Below are 14,072 nucleotides of genomic sequence, written 5' to 3' on the forward strand. Positions count from 1 at the left end.
GGCACACGGTCGCCACTCCGACCCCTCCTTCCCCGGCTGCAGAAGAAGCACCGCCCCTATGGCTCGGTCCGACGCGTCTGTTTCGACCCTCAGCTTTTTTTGTAAATCCACATGTAGAAGTTGTTCGCCAGAGGCGAAGGCCCTTTTCAGTTCCTCAAACGCTCGCTCCGCCTCCCCCGTCCAAACAAACTTCTTTTTGCTGCTGAGACAGTCCGTGATGGGCGCCGTCAGGTGGGCGAAGTTGCGGATGAACTTACGATAAAAGTTTCCAAACCCTAGGAACCTCTGCACATCCTTCTTGGTCTTGGGTGTTTTCCATTCCAGCACCGCTTGAACCTTGCCGGGGTCCATGGCCAACCCTTTGTCTGACAAGCGGTACCCCAGGAATTCCACCTCCTTGGTATGAAACTGACACTTCTCCAGTTTCACCCACAGTCGGTTGGCTTGCAGCCTGCTCAACACTTCTCTGACGTCTCTCACATGTTGCTCCTCATTCTCCGAATACACCAACACGTCATCTAAGAAGGCCACGCAATTCTTGTAGAGCAAAGGCCCCAGTACGTGGTTCATGAAAGCTTGAAAACACGCGGAGCCTGTTTGTAATCCAAAAGGCATAACTAAGTATTCAAATGCCCCCAAAGGGGTGAACATGGTGGTCTTCCATTCATCCCCTTTCCTTATACGTATCAGGTTGTACGCCCCCCTTAGGTCCAGCTTTGTAAAAATCTTTCCCTTCCGCACCCTGGTCAAAATATCATCAATCCTGGGCATAGGAAAAGCCGCCGGCTCTGTCACTGCATTTAGGGCCCGAAAGTCACATACCAGCCTCGGCTTGTCCGTGTTTTTTTTGTCCACAAAAAACACTGGGCTACCCCCCGCTGCCTTGGACTCTCTGATGAAGCCCCTCTTCAGGTTCTTGTCAATGAACGCTCGCAACTCCTGCATTTCCCTGTCTGACATGGCATACAACTTGCCTACAGGAAGCTGTGCTCCAGGGAGTAAATTGATCTGGCAATCAAAGGGTCTATGCGGAGGTAGTTGGTCAGCTTCCTTCTCGCTGAACACGTCGCTGAGATCAGCATACTGTGGTGGCACCTTCCCCTTCTCCACTACTTCAGTCCCTGCCAGGGTGGCTTGGGCCCCTGCTGACCCCTTTTCCCCCCTGCAGTGTTCTAAGCAATGTGCGGAACCGAAGGAAACCACTCTTTGATGCCAGCCCACCAGCGGATCATGTAGGGCTAACCAGCTCATTCCCAAAATAATGGGAGCACCTCCCAAGGTGGCCACATTAAACGCTATCAGTTCTGTGTGCCTTGCCACCCTCATTATCATTGGGATGGTCTGCAAGCTGACTCCTCCTCCCAACAGTTCCCTGCCATCGATCGTGGTCACCTGCAGGGGGTTGCTTAAAGGGATAGTCTGTATCTGGTGTTCAGCAGCAAACTCCTTGCTCATAAAATTGCAGGAGCTGCCTGAGTCCAACAGTGCCTTTATTTTTAGGGGGTGTCCATTTTGCAGCTCTAGCGACACTTCAATCACTAGAGCCGGTCGAGGAGCTTCTGGCACTGGCACTTGGGGAAGGGGCACTTTCACTGCTCTTTGGCCTGGCTGCAGTGCCCTGATGGCAACCAGGCGTTGGCTTTTACCTGCTCCGTTTCTCCCTGCTCTTCCCCCTCAACAGCCCCCACCATTCCTTGCCATTCCTTCCTCTGGGGGCAGACTCTGGCAAAGTGGCCTGGCTGTTGGCAGAGATAGCATTTCCGGGCTCCCTTTCCCTCCTTCTTCGCCCCCTCACTGGGCTTTGAAACTGCGCGCGCGCGGGCTGTTCCGATTTCCATCGGCTCTGCCGGCGGGAAAGCTGGCTCAGGAATGTCTGGAATGCGTAACTCCTTCCAACGTTCCCCTCTCCCTTCCCGCCTCTCCAAGGCTCTTGCCTCCTGGCGCGCTCCAATGGTCAGCGCAGATTTGGTCAGCTGATCCATAGACACCGCCCTGGGGCTCCTGGCCAGCTCGTCTTTCACAGCTGAAGAAAGACCTTCTTCAAATAGCATCTGAATGGGTGCTGCCGATAAATCCCACCCCAATCTGTGAATCAGCATGGTAAATTCAGTCCAGTACTCACGGACAGATCTGCTTCCCTGCTTGCAAGCCATTAACTGTCTGCGCACCGCCCCTTCCTCAACGTCGCTGGAAAACATGATATCCATTGCACGAAAAAATTTCATAGTGTCCTTTAGGATATCGTTGTGCGTTGCCATCAGGGGTCGAACCCAGTCTCGCGCGCCCTTCTCAAGATGCCCAATTACAAAAGCAACTCGAGATTCCTCATCAGGGAACTCATCAAACTGGACATTCAGGGCATATTGCATTTCAGTCCTAAAGGCATGGTAATCCTTGGGGTCCCCCCCAAACTTCTGCACCAATCCTGGTACCTTTCTGGGGAACTGAGTGGTTCTCCCCTTCTTGTCTGCATCTTGAGCCCTCCTCTCCTCGAGCCTCGCCGTCTGCAGCGCCAGTTGGACCTCCAATGCTCGGCATCTTTCTTCCAAGCTTGGATCAGCTCCTCCCCCTGCTCCTCCGGCTCCGGCTGGGTCGCTCATGATGCTTTCTCCTGCACAGGCAGCGTACAGAGACTGTCGGACTGCTATTAGGGGATGATTAGCTGCTTGTGCTTAAAATGGTGCCCCTTCAGAGTTTGTGCGGCCCCACAAACCTCTGTGTGTGACAGAGCTCCTCAGACATGTCTGCTCTAGTCACTGTTAGAGTCCGACAGTGGCTGTTTGCGGAAACGCCTCCAACAAAGAAGTTCCTTAACGGAAACACGTCTCCTGGACTCACGACGTGACAGCTTCCGACGAAGCATGGGTCTCCCTGCAATTGCTTCTGACACCTCCCCACTATTTTCACTGGACGTGTCTCTCACCCCTTTCTCCCCCCTGCTTCCTGCCTGCGCTGCTGCATCTCTCTCAGTATCCCTGAGATCCTCCTCCAGAGACCGCGCGCTCCCCCTGCTGGTCCCTGCTTTGGCTGTTGAGTCTCTCCCAGTCTCTGGGAGCCCTATCACCTCCTTTCCCTCTGATGTCAGTTCCCTGACATTACTCTTGTGGGGACCTGTTGCACAACAATAAAGACTGTGGTCTACCAACCACTGTTTTGCTCCAAATTACTTGGCTGGAGCTTCCTTCTTTTACTGACCGCATGGACCTGCTGGGGACTTGCACCCCGACAAGCAGGGCTGTTGAGTAGGATTTTCCCCCCCTTAACAATTTGGTGCAGGGCTTTTATTTTCAGTATCAACGTGACTCCTTTGTCGCACCTCTGCACACACACACAACAAAGGCTCCTGATTCCAGAAAGAACAGGTTGGGGAAAGCTGCCCTTGAGGTCCACAAAGTCTGGATGTCTCCCCTCCAGGCCCCAGATCTGTGGGAGGGATCACATTGAACCAGCACTGGCTGGACCTGGGAAGAGCAATCCTTCCCTTGCAAGTGGATCCCCATGGATCCACTACGGAACTAATGAAGCTTGAGCTTTAGGGTCCCTAATCCCAGAGGGGCCCCAGAAGTGGCTTTAGTCCACATGCTTAAAATTTTGGGGTCTACCAATTGGGAGATTGATTAGGTTAACTTTTTAGGGGACAGGTCCCTGCTACACTTCTGGAAAAAAATGGCCTGTTTGCCTTTAGAGCGGCAACTTTAAGGAGAAAAGTTTGCAGGGATGGTAAGCTAAATTCTTCATGGGAGCAAATTATTATCTGACATAATGCCTCGTTTCAATCATTATTTTAACCACATAATGTGTTTTATCCTGTTCTATGTGATATTTTGTTTTCTTTTTCTGTAATGGCTTTGGTGTCACGAATAAAGAATATGTGTTTATTCCTTCCTTGTAGTTTTTACTGCAGATAAACATGGCTACTCTTCTGGAACATGCCTGCTGCTTTGCAAGATTCCCCTTTGATTATTTTTTAAGATGTTTTAAATGAGGGAGAAGAGAGAGATGGAGAAACGCGAAAGCAGGGCAAGAGATGTTTCCCCTCCAATCCCGAATCGTGTAATCAGGAACTCTGTTTGCTTGTCGCACGGACACACACACACACACACACACACACACACACACACACACATCCCTTCGCACCAATCAATCTCAGGCCGATCGATCTGGCTCTGGGAACGCCTGCTGCTGCCCCTCTGCTCTCCCATCAGCCGTGGACATGAGGGCGATCTGTCAATAATATGCTACATCTCTGCCTGGGGAGCTGACTCTCAGTTGCCACCGCTCTGGCCCTGTACACTTAGCAGAACCCGAGAATCCCTGATAATCGGGATGCCTTTCCTCTCCCCTACAGCCCCCAGCCGGCATGCAAGGATGGAGGGGAAGGGAGAGGCAGCCTCAAACTCTTGAGACTCCTTCATATTAAAAAAATTCATAACAAACCAAAGGCAGCAGCACTGAAAATTCAGAGGGCAGACAAGCTTCGTCTGCAAAGCAGCAGCAGTCTTGTTTGATGGAAAGGGTGCAATCCACAGAACCATGTGGCTGGGGTGTGTGTTTGTGTGTGTCTGGGGAGAGAGGGGCAATTGAGGACAGGCGTGGCCTGGGGAGGGCCAAGTAGAGAGACCTGGACTGATGCATCTGGCCCCCGAGCCTTGCTGCAGTTGCATCTACCGTTGTCCCAAAGGCTTTTGAATCTTCTAAAGGTGAAGAAGAAGAAGAAGAAGAAGAAGAAGAGGTAAAGGACTCCTGGATCATTGAGTCCAGTCAAAGGCAACTACGGGATGAGGTGCTCATCTCGCTTTCAGGCTGAGGGAGCCGGTGTTTGCCCACAGACAGCTTTCTGGGTCATGGGGCCAGCATAACTAAACCGCTTCTGACACAATGGAACACCGTGATGGAAACCAGAGCGCAAGGAAACGCCATTTACCTTCCCACTGCAGTGGTACTGATTTATCTACTTGCACTGGCATGCTTTTGAACTGCTAGGTTGGCAGGAGCTGGAGCAGAGCAATGGGAGCTCAGCCCATCATGGAGATTCGAACCGCTGACCTTCTGATCAGCAAGCCCAAGAGGCTCAGTGGTTTAAACCACATGTCCCTTCTACCTATGAACCTTCTACCTTCAAGGCACGGACTCCCTGCATCATTTAATATGCTAAGGAGGCTCTAGTTTTCCAGGGTGTGAAATTGGGAAGAGATTTTGCTTCCCACAGTGTAGAACATCCATATGCCCCCAAGAGCCCCAGCCAGAATGGCTCTGAGGCTGATGGGAACTGTGGTCCAGAGCATCTGACAAAGATTGACAAAGGCAGGTGAGGAAGCCTGTTCCTTCTCACCCCATGTTCATCCCACCTCAAGAAGAGGTGGCACAGGACTTCAAACCAGCCAAGTCCATTGACCAGAAGCAGAAGAGGACAAATGTACCGTGAGCAGTGATCCCTCTTTGAAACAACCTTCCATTCCCTGGAAAACAGAAGCCCTGCTGTTTTAGCTTTAAAAGCCTGGAAGCCAATCCAGGAATCCAAGCAAAGTCACTGCAGTTTGGCTTCTGCCTCTTGCGGGGGAAAGTTGGCCCATGCCAACTGTGCCCCCTGGCCCACTCTCTCTGACCAAGGGCCTCTTCCATATTGATTGATGCCCTCAGGGTCACACTCTGACCACAATCCGATCCAGTCCTATGGGGCAAGTGTTAAAACACCAGCAGTCCCCAGCTCACTCCTTGCCAACCAGGGAAGGAGAGGAGGGCCAATTCCGTCCTCTGCTTGGCCTGGCAGGGCTCCACCGCTGGCTCATGAAATGTTCGGAGTACTAAAACAGCTTCTGGAAATTAATTTGCTTCCTGCTAGAGCCTCTGCAAAAGGGCAGCATGGAGAGAAAGGAGTCGTCAGCCTTTGGGGGCACAAGAGCTGCAGGCAGCCAAGGATTCAGGGACTCTGAAATTATTATTATTATTATTATTATTATTATTATTATTATTATTATTATTGGCTTGCTTAAAAAATAAAAAACAAACTACAGAAACATTTGCTCAGACAAGTCTGGGAGAAGCATTAGAGCAGAAACCATGCAAGCAAATATAAGTGGGATTCACCAAGAGTCATGGAATCATTGATTTGTAGAATTGGAAGAAACACCAAAGGACATCTAGTCCAACCCCCATGCAATGCTGGAGTCGCAGCTAAAGAATCCTTGGCAGATGGCCATCCAACCTCTGCTTAAAAACCTCCAAGAAAGGAGAGCCCACCGTCTCCCGAGGTTGTCTGCTCCACTGTGGAGTGGCTTTTACTATCAGAAAGTTATTCCTACTGCTTAGTCAGAATCTCCTTCCTTGTCATTTGAAACCACTGGCTAAGGAGCCCTCTGGAGCAGCAGAAAACATGGTTGGTCCACCTTCCAGGGGAAAGCTATTTGAAGACTGCTAAGACATCACCCCTCAGGGTTGGTCCAGACTTCCGCTTGTGTGGTTTTGCCTTTACCTTGATGCTTCCCCCCTAAAAACCACTCTTTGGAGCTAAATTGTAACAAAATGGCAATCTTCGGTGGTCCAGTTCAGTGCTAAACCGCTGGTTTTCCTGGGGCTGTGGATGAGCGGGGAGCAGAGCAAACAATGTAGGTTTTAGCAGAAGTCAAACTGTAACAGAACGGAAACAGCACCGATTGAGGGAGAAAAAGAAACTATTGCCCTCTTGTATCTCTAAGCAGGATCGAACTGTTAGTGACTAACTAACTTCCAGTTGTCAGGAGTCCCAGTTAGAAGGCAACAGAGGCAAACGTACAAGCGGCTCGTTCCCCAGGGAAGGCTGCCCATTTATTTATTTCTTGCAACTTTGCCCGTTTTCGAGGCACTTCGCTCTGATCGTGAGAAAGATGATGCCTCGTAATGAGGATGACCTCTCAGACAGCAGGGAGAAGACCAGGATAGAGATATGACTGCTTAATTGCAAAGCCCGTAAACAGCTTTCATTTAAGGAAAATGTTCAGAGGCTCACGCTGACACCAATTTGGCTCGGCTCTAAGGAGCGCTGATCTGCTGGAGAGATTTTCCCCAAGCCCCGGCGTTTGGAGTGTTGTTTCAAGGGCTGCATCATGCGCCAGCTTTTGCGGCACAGAAATAAACCTGATCTATGTGCTGTTTTCTGAAGGGGCCCCTTATAAAAACACACCCTTTCCCTTTCGGCCTGATGGCATCATCCTTGAGCCCCAGCTGGGAGATCATTCCTCCATGAGGGTGGGAAACTTGGCAAGGCTTTCAAAGGCTAGTCTTGGCTTTCCTTGGACGATTCGGTTACACAATTCCGAAATTATGTCCCACAAACCTGCGAAAGGAGCAGCAGAGAGGAGCCGGGTCTCTGGTCAACAGAGACCCCCTGGAGAAACCCCCTCCAGATGTTACCCCAACAGAGATCCTGTTTGTGTGTAACATTAGAGCTTTGCCTCTCGTGACCTTGTCAGCGTTCAGGCGGGTCAAATGCTATTGAAACTGTGTCAGGAGCGAAGGCGGATCTTGGGCCAAAGTGAAAATCTGGAGAGCAGCAGCAAAATAAACAAGGCAGTCGTGCGGAATCCTTTTCTCGTGTTACTCCATATGGCAGCTCCAGATGAGCTGGAATCAAACCGTACATTCCATTCCACTGAAGCTGACAGCAAGCTGCTCGATGAAGTCTCTGAGAGATTTCTGCAGTCTTGCACGGAACAAACGAAGGAGCCGGGAAGAAAAGGAAACCAGCGGACGGACCCAATTACCCTCTCGGCTGTGTCAGCGCTGTCGCCTGCAGGATGATACTTTGCCTTTGGTCGCAGGTCTCGCATAGCATGCTGCTGCACACATTATAGAAGCACACACACACACTGCCTGGTATGGTCAATGTGGGGCATATTATTGCCTCTTCTCATGACCTGAACTCTGTTTCCATTTGCAGGGAGAAGAGGTCCTAAGGCAGCCACTTGGAAAAGTCAAGGGAGCCCTGGCCTGTTCCCTGAGGGTCCTTGTAAAATGGGAGCTGGCTGTTCCACTGATATCTCTTGGCATCAACAACAACAACAACAACAACAACAATTTATTATTTATTCCCCGCCCATCTGGTTGGGTTTCCCCAGCCACTCTGGGTGGCTCCCAGCAAAATATTAAAAACACGATAAAACATCAAACATTAAAAACTTCCCTAAACAGGACTGCCTTCAGGTGTCTTATAAAAGTCAGATAGATGTTTGTTTCCTTGACATCTGATGGGAGGGCGTTCTACAGGGTGGTCACCACTACCGAGAAGGCCCTCTGCCTGGTTCACTGTAACCTCACTGGTTCCCTGTAACTCACTTCTCGCAGGGAGGGAACCGCCAGAAGGCCCTCAGAGCTGGATCTCAAAGGCTGGGCTGAATGATGGGGGTGGAGATGCTCCTTCAGGTATACTGGGCCGAGGCTGTTTAGGGATTTAAAGGTCAGCGCCAACACTTTGAATTGTGCTCGGAAACATACTGGGAGCCAATGTAGGTCTTTCAGGACCGGCGTTATATGGTCTCTGTGGCCACTCCCAGTCCCCAGTCTAGCTGCCGCATTCTGGATTAATTGCAGTTTCCAGGCCACCTTCAAAGGTAGCCCCACATAGAGCACATTGCAGTAGTCCAAGCGAGATAACTAGAACATGCACCACTCTGGCAAGACAGTCTGCGGGCAGGGAGGGTCTCATCCTGCGTACCAGATGGAGCTGATAAACAGCTGCCCAGGACACAAAATGGACCTGCATCTCCATGGACAGCTGTGAGTTTAGAATGACTCCCAGGCTGCGCACCTGGTCTTCAGGGGCACACTTACCCCACTCAGGACCAGGGAGTCCCCCACACCAGCCCGACCCTTGTCCCTCCAAAACAGTACTTCTATCTTGTCAGGATTCAGCCTCAATCCATCCAGCATCCATCCTCTAACCACCTCCAGGCACTCACACAGGACCTTCACCGCCTTCACTGGTTCTGATTTAAAAGAGATGTAGAACTGGGTAGGGAGCCATTCTGTAGACATTCTGTAAAAGGTAAAGGTAAAGGATGCCGTTTACCTTCCCACTGGAGCGCTACCTATTTATTTACTTGCACTTTGACGTGCTTTTGAGCTGCTAGGTTGGCAGGAGCAGGGACTGAGCAACGGGAGCTCACCCTGTCATGGGGATTCGAACAGCCTACCTTCTGATCGGCAAGCCCTGGGCTCTGTGCTTTAGACCACAGCGCCACCTGTGACATTCTGTAGCCACTCCCATTTCCTCCAACTGCTCTCTTCCTCCACCACGGTCCAATTCTGTTCACACCAGAATAATGCGTAGTGCCCCCCTGCATTGGAACACCCTCCCCAAAGAGGCTCCTCTGGCTGGCTTTTAGTTTCAGCAGCAAATGAGAGTGCTTCTACATTGGCTCCCGTTCTCCAGTCCGTGTTTTCAGGGATGCCGCTGGGAACTGGGTTTTAGACGTTTCATTTGAGCGGCGTGTGCTTTTTATGCCATGATTGCTAGCCTCTATTGTTCATCGTTTTGCATATTTCATGTGCAATGCTTCATGTATTTTCCTTTAACCAGAGAGAGAGAGACTTATGAATTTATAAACTCAGCGAACAAACATGCAGGTTTCATGGGGGTTCATGGAAGTGTAACCAATGGGATTCTATCCTGCATGACTAACTTAGACAACCTCCAGCTTCTCTGCCCAACTTGGTCTAAATAAAGCCAAGGGATGAGAACCTGTTGCCACCTGTATGGGGTCTGCCTGATGCACACAGTTTAGGGATCAAATGCCTGAGTTAAGTGGATGGCAGTGAGAAACACCAGGGCTATGTCACAGGGAGTGTTAGAAATCAAAATATTTTTGGTCTTTATGGTCCAGCTCTCACTTCCATACATCACTACTCGGAAAACCATAGCTTTAACTATATGGACCTTTGTTGGCAAGGTAATGTCTCTGCTTTTTAGGATGCTGTCTAGGTTTGTCATTGCTTTTCTCCCAACAAGCAGGCGTCTTTTAATTTCATGAAAGGTGGTGAAAGGTGAAATGAAATGAATGAATGAATGAATGAAATCATTGACTGGACGAGTCTTCAGTTGAGTGCCCATTGACACTTCACTTGACCGCCCACACACTTGCTTCCAATCAGGATTTTATGGGAAACGCTCCTGCCTTCCCATAAAATCCCAGCACCACAACCCTCTGAAGGCAGAGCTGGCTGATCAGGGCTGCGTCACCGCTAAGAGTTTGCATCCCACCTTCCTGCCTCTTTCTTTTAAAAAAAGTTTCTTTCCTTTCCTTACCTGGCTTTGCCTGATGTTTTGTATTTCATGGTTTCCCCAGTTTCATCAATGCACCCTCCTCCAACTGCTGCATCCCTGCCTTTTCATCTTTCTCTCCTCTCCCTCTCAATCTTATATTTCACTTACGGCGTTCGACATTATTTTGCAATCTCCCCTGCACCTTAGTCTCCCTGCAATTCCACTGGCTGTACTGTTTCGGTCATCTGTTTCGGTCCCTCCTGGATTCTGGTTTAACCCTTGCACTGCCTCAACTGACCTCTTAAAAACAGGCCTGCTGGGTCAAAAAGGACCACCTTGCCCATAAGAAGCTGGCCAGGTTCCTCCAGACAGAGAGAGGGGGGGGGCTGGGGAGGGCACAAGGGCAACCAAGTGTCAGCTCCAGTGTTTGCCCTCAGCATCTGAGAGTCAGAGGTAGAATCAGAATCATAGAGTTGGAAGGGACCCCCAAGGGACATTCAGTCCAACCCCCTGCACTGCAGGAATCTCAGCTAAAGCATCCATGACAGATGGCTACCCAATCTCTGCATAATAATAATAATAATAATAATAATAATAATAATAATAATAATTTATTTATATCCCACCTCCCCAGCCGAAGCCAGGCTCAGAGCGGCTAACAACAATAAAAGTAACACAGCATTCTAAAATCAATTCATTCTAAAATCAGTTCAAATCAAATCAATGGCAACCATTGGGCTAGAGTTCTGTGAGGACTGCCAAAGGAGGGGGTCAGACTGTGCCTTGGCCAAAGGCCTGGGGGAACAGCTCCGTCTTGCAGGCCCTGCGGAAAGATGTCAAGTCTCGCAGGGCCCTAGTCTCTTGGGACAGAGAGTTCCACCAGATCGGGGCCACAGCCGAAAAAGCCCTGGCTCTGGTTGAAGCCAGCCTAACCTCCCTGTGGCCCGGGACCTCCAAGATGTTTTTGTTTGAAGACCGTAAGTTCCTCCATGGGACATACCAGGAGAGGCAGTCCCGTAGGTACGAGGGTCCCAGGCCGTATAAAAAACCCCTTCCCTTTACTAATATTGGCTGTCCTTTTTTTGTGGAGACCGCAATTGCATTCAGTCACGTCAGGAAGAAGCAATACAAAGGGTTGGTAGTTTGGTACTAGGCAGGCCGAGGAACGCTCACAGTAAAAAGCTCCAGTGAAATACGCAGCAGTAAAGACAATAATCCGGCGAGTGGGAGACCCCCAGTGCAGCAGAAACAGGAGCAGAACGAGGAGGGAAATAGGAAACCTCATCCATGAAGGCTGCCCCTTATTGCTCTTTCACAAGCATGGAGGCCTAATAGTTCGTGAATGCTGAAGGCACCATGCCAGAATTACCGATCGCTCCCATCACAACCTGGGATTTATCTCCGGGCTTCGAGGAAAGAGTTATGAGCGGGTCAGCTGCACGCCAGGGAAATGGTCTGTGCTCTGCTGCAGCTCAGCTGGTGAGAAGCAAGGTGAGAGGAGCCTTGCCGTGTCTTTCGTTCCCACAGCTGAAGAGCTTGCTTGGAAACCAGGATCCCCACCTCAGCCACACATCACCTTGGTTGCCCTCCTTTGCACACCTTCCAGCTTGTCAACATCCTTCTCAAATTGTGGTGCACAGAATTGGTACTATGACTTCCCTTGATGGAATTGATGCAGCCTAGAATAGCATCTGCCTTTTTTGCTGCTGCATCACAGTGTTGGCTCATATGAAGTTTGTAGTCCACCAAGACCCCTAGATCCTTTTCACCTGTACTACAGGCAAGCCAGATGTCCCCCATCCTATATTTGTGCATCTGGTTCTTCCTGCCTAAGCGCAGAACCTGACATTTGTCCCTATTGAAACTCATTTTGTTAGCTTGCACCCAGTTCTCCAATCTGCTACTGGTCATCTTCAACTCTGATTCTGTCTTCTGCAGCATTAGCTACCCTTCCCAGTTTGGTGCCACCTGCAAATTCGTTGAGCATCCCCTCAATTCCTTCATCCAAGAATGAATATAGCAATTTGTGAAAAGGTGGCATCAACGCCTCAGCAGAGGAGGAAATGACAGGACTGAGTACATGGTGTGGCTTAGGGTGGGGCAGAAGGTGAACAGGCTTTTCAGGGCTCCCTCCTTCTTCCCTGCACAGATAAACTATATTTTGGGACTCAAAATTCAGACGGACACATTTTGACACAGCTACAAATCATTTGGCGCTCTAAGGGTTAGTAAGCAATTGGCCAGGCTGACTCTTGTGTTCCTGGCCCCCACCCAGGGGTGCTGAGATCCTCAGGACACCTCTCAGGCCTTCTCTGGGCTCCAGGTAACTGTGGCAGGCTGGCCCAGATCGCATCTCATTTACACAAAACTGCTTGGCGTCAGCAGACAACTCCTTTAAGTGTGCTTGGAGGGGCGGCTGCCAAAGTCGGGATATGAAGTTAATAGTCAAGAATGTGCTGGTAGAGGAAAGGAGGGGCTGGAATGGGGGGGGAGAGATGTTGCGGGGGTGTTTGGCTCACAGCTGCCCAGCTGGTGGCCCTTGGCGAAGCAGCCCATTATCCCCCATTAGGAAGGAATTGTAAGGAAAATCAACAGCCTCCAGAAAAGGGCAGGGTGGGGGAATCCAGCTCATTACAAAAAGGAAAGAGGGAGGGGGAGAAATAGAGGAAGGAAGGAAGGAAAGAAGGAGTGCATGTAGCAGAGGCTCCTTTTCTCTCCCCCAATCTGCAACGGAAGGGAGGAAATGAGATGTTCTTCTTGCAGGGAACTGACTCCAACTGCCCTTCAGGAATCATCACCAGCTGGCAAGGCAGGAAAGTCCAGGGCAGGGACAAGATCTGTGAGTGCAGAAGGGAAGCCGCAAGTGGGCTGAAGCCCACCGCCACCAGTGCAGCCCCTGCCCACAGGTGTGCAAGGACAAGCCCCCCCCCAATCCAGCCCGCCTGCTGTCACGGAGGAAGCTCGAGGTTAAACAGCAAGCAAGTAGGTGCATCTCATCTGTTTGCCACCACGAGCTGTCAGATAATCAATTCCCTGACGCACAATGAAAAACCCAGAGAGAGAGAGAGGGAGAGAGGGGGGGGGAGAGAGAGGTCTTTAGCTGCCACCCCAGCAGGGAAGTCTCAAAGGAGGAGGAGGAGGGGGAGCCACTGTCCTGGATGGGAAATCCAGTCTGGCCTCAGGATTGGGGACAGAGCCCTCGCAGACCACCACCCCAGATTGACTCCTGTGCCAGCGCACCACGGATCTGTACAGGTTCCGAGGTGGCATCTCCATGGGCCAGGTTCATGGACTCAGGTTCGTATCCTGCACCCTCCCCCTGCCCCCCCCCACTGCACCCCCCCAGTGTGAAGCAGACAGTGTGGAACAATCAAATACCCATGAAATAGCAAGAGGCCGCAAGGCCAGCCTAAGAGATGCTGGAGAATGAGGCTAAAAGTCTGCTTGCCCCCCCCCCAGACTTTGCTCAAAACAGGAGCGATCGGGCCTTGCAGCACGGAATCACAGAACCAGAGAGTTGAACCCTTCGTCCAGCCCCCAGAGCCTGAGGACATTTCAGAGCGGCTGCAGAGAACAACTTGCCAGCGAACTGGTGCCCCGAGGGTCAAATCCATGCATGTCCTGTGGCTCTGCCACCCTTAACGGTAGCCGAGAAACAGCTTCTGTGCAGAAGTTAGCTTCATTTCCATCCTGCTAGCACCCTTCCACCCCCAGGGACGAGAGAACGCTGCCCTAGTTATCAGCCCATGTGCCAGGGGCAGAAATCCAGTTGGAGGGCGGTGGAGGGGCACAAATGTCCAACGCACGCCCACAGCAAGGCCATGTGTCAAAAGTG

General features: G+C 50.8%; 1 protein-coding gene across 10 annotated transcripts in view; it reads right to left on the reverse strand.

Annotated features, from left to right (window-relative positions):
- The window catches only part of SHANK3 (SH3 and multiple ankyrin repeat domains 3), a 455,788-nt gene that overhangs the window by 292,999 nt on the left and 148,717 nt on the right, over positions 1–14,072 (reverse strand). The window lies entirely within an intron of this gene.

Source organism: Podarcis vaucheri (genome assembly GCF_965113315.1).
Source record: "Podarcis vaucheri genome assembly, chromosome: 10".
In the NCBI taxonomy this organism is placed as follows: domain Eukaryota; kingdom Metazoa; phylum Chordata; class Lepidosauria; order Squamata; family Lacertidae; genus Podarcis; species Podarcis vaucheri.